General features: G+C 34.5%; 1 pseudogene; it reads left to right on the forward strand.

The window, feature by feature from the left end:
- The first annotated feature begins 411 nt into the window (after nt 1–411).
- On the forward strand, nt 412–1,345 carry LOC123946061 (annotated as a pseudogene).
- Nucleotides 1,346–2,842: the final 1,497 nt, after the last annotated feature.

The following is a 2,842-nucleotide window of genomic DNA, read 5'->3' on the forward strand; positions in this document are numbered from 1 at the left end:
TAATTCTCTATTTAGGCAAGATGGATATGAAACATCTTGAATAAATTGTAGAAACTATTTTAAAAAGCAAATTTCAAATGCTCTTTTTTAAGAAAATTCATTATAACATGGTCATTAGTAAAATATTTTAATAAAAATAAAATAATTAGCAGGTGCCTGAGTGGCTCAGTGGGTTAAAACCTCTGCCTTAAGCTCAGGTCATGATCCCAGGGTCCTGGGATGGAGCCCTGCACTGGGCTCTCTGCTCGGAGGGATTCCTGTTTCCTCCTTTCTCTCTGTCTGCCTCTCTGCCTACTTGTGATCTCTGTCTGTCAAATAAATAATTAAAATCTTAAAAAAAAAATCCTGAACTCACAAAAATCATTGTTTTTTGTTTTCATTTATAGACTTAGAAGAAGTCAGCAATAAGAAATGAAAAATCAAACATCTGTGAAAGAGTTCATTCTTCTGGGATTAACAAATGACCCAAAACTAAATATTTTGATTTTTCTATTTCTATTTTTCACATATATACTGAGTTTAGCAGGAAACCTGACAATTATAACCCTCACTCTGGTAGATCCTCACCTTAAAACTCCCATGTATTTCTTCCTTAGGAATTTCTCTTTTCTAGAAATCTCATTAAAACAGTTTGTATTCCTAGATTTCTGGTCAGCATTATAACAGGAGATATGACCATTTCCTATAATTCCTGCATGGCACAGGTGTTTTTCCTCATACTTCTTGGCTCAACAGAATTTTTTCTTTTGACTGCTATGTCTTATGATCGGTACGTAGCTATCTGCAAGCCACTGCATTACACAGCAATAATGAACGGCAGAGTCTGCAACCAGCTTGTAATTAGCTCCTGGCTAGCTGGATTTCTCATTATCTTTCCACCTGTGATCATGGGACTTCAACTGGATTTCTGTGACTCCAACATCATTGACCACTTCACTTGTGACTCTTCTCCTATGCTGTCGATCTCCTGCACAGACACAGCATTCCTAGAGCTCATGGGGTTCTTCCTGGCAGTATTCACGCTCATGGTAACCTTAATATTAGTGGTTCTTTCCTATGGATTCATCCTTAAAACGATTCTGAGAATCCCCTCTGCTGAACAAAGGAAAAAGGCCTTTTCCACTTGTTCCTCACACATGATTGTTGTCTCTATTTCTTATGGAAGTTGCATTTTCATGTATGTCAAAACTTCAGCAAAAGAAGGAGTGGCTTTGACCAAGGGTATAGCTGTGCTCAATACCTCTGTTGCCCCAATGCTAATCCTTTTATTTACTCCTTAAGGAACCAGCAGGTAAAGCAGTCGTTTAAGAACTTAACCAACAAATGCTTCTCAAATAAACTGTAATCATAAAGAAATTCATGACCTCAATTTTAAATAGAACCTATGTCTAACACAATATTAACATTGTTATATTCTCCAATCACTGTGATATTCAACTTCCTTTCCTTCAACTCTGATTCTCCATTTATTCTATTTTGGCCTCACTTAGTTCACTTAGTTCAACTATCCTTTCCATTTACATGCCCTAAAAATTTTCTAAGCATGAATGATTTGATGTCACATAAATGAGGATAACACTTACCAAGAATGCCAGAATTTAGTTTTAACAATCATTGGAAGAACTTTCTCTTTGTACACCAATCAAAGCTAGGCAAAATCCTAAGCAATCCTAAAAAGCTATTTCTCCCAGGGCATAAGCATTGAGTATTAAAGTAATTTCATCTGTGAGGTAAAGTCTCCTATGTCTAGTGTGCCTTTAATTGTCCTTGTATGTCCTAGGGTTTTTATATGATAAATGTTGATCTATGCTATTTGGGGCATAGGCATTATATCTTCATTGTGAATTTAATCCTTTAATAGTATAACAAAGCTTGTTTAATGTCTTTTAGGGGCTAAATTACAAAGTTACTACAAGCATGGCATTGCCATTTCTGTAAAATCCCAATATTTTCAATACAAAGCATTTTGAGTGAACTGCACTGATGATTATGCCACAGCCCATTACTTTCTTTTAATGTGCTGGTGCTGAGCCTGGAGCTTTTCATACACTCCTGTAGAAGGAACTTGGTTTCCTATGATCCAATTTCTTCTTTTTACTTTTCTTTTTTCTTTCTTTCTTTATTTTTATTTATTTATTTATTTTGTTGAAACTTAAAACTATATGTTTTCTATCTCCCAGGTAGTTCTCAAAATTTCTGGCATGATGATAGTAGTTAAAATGTTCTTCGGTGTTCATAGGCTTTCATTATCTTAAAAATGAAAAATATCTCTTTCAGAATTTTTATGGACATTGGAGGGTATGGATTTAAGCATGTTTGCACTATTCAAAACTTGACATAAATCTTTCCTATAAGAAGTTCTTAATTACTGCTCTACACTTACAAGAATGAAACTCAATTTAGTATTTGCCCATTTGCTTGTTTGTTGTCCTCTCCCACAAACAATGCATGAACACATGAAATCATATAACTTCCCATCAGAACATTTTTCTTTAATATTTATTTCAATTCTCCGTGCTTTGGTTCCCTTTCTCACTCATTAGAAGAATCAAAAACAGGCAAAAATTTAATTCTAAAAGCATGAATGTCTGAGACATCTGTGATATTTACAAGTGTACCTCAGCAAAAGTATTTACTACATCTGCTTATAAAAAATGTTTTACTCAATTTGACAGTAACTTTAGAATTGGGAAGTACAGTGGATTCTCTTCTTAGCTGTCATAGATGTAAATTTTCCACCTATTCCAGAATTGTGTTCTTATTTCTTTCTTTATTTTACAAAGCTTTCCATTTTTCCACTCGTTGCTTTGGAGATTCTGCATAAACCTAAATACTTGCTTTG

Source organism: Meles meles, chromosome 7, assembly GCF_922984935.1.
Source record: "Meles meles chromosome 7, mMelMel3.1 paternal haplotype, whole genome shotgun sequence".
Lineage (NCBI taxonomy): Eukaryota > Metazoa > Chordata > Mammalia > Carnivora > Mustelidae > Meles > Meles meles.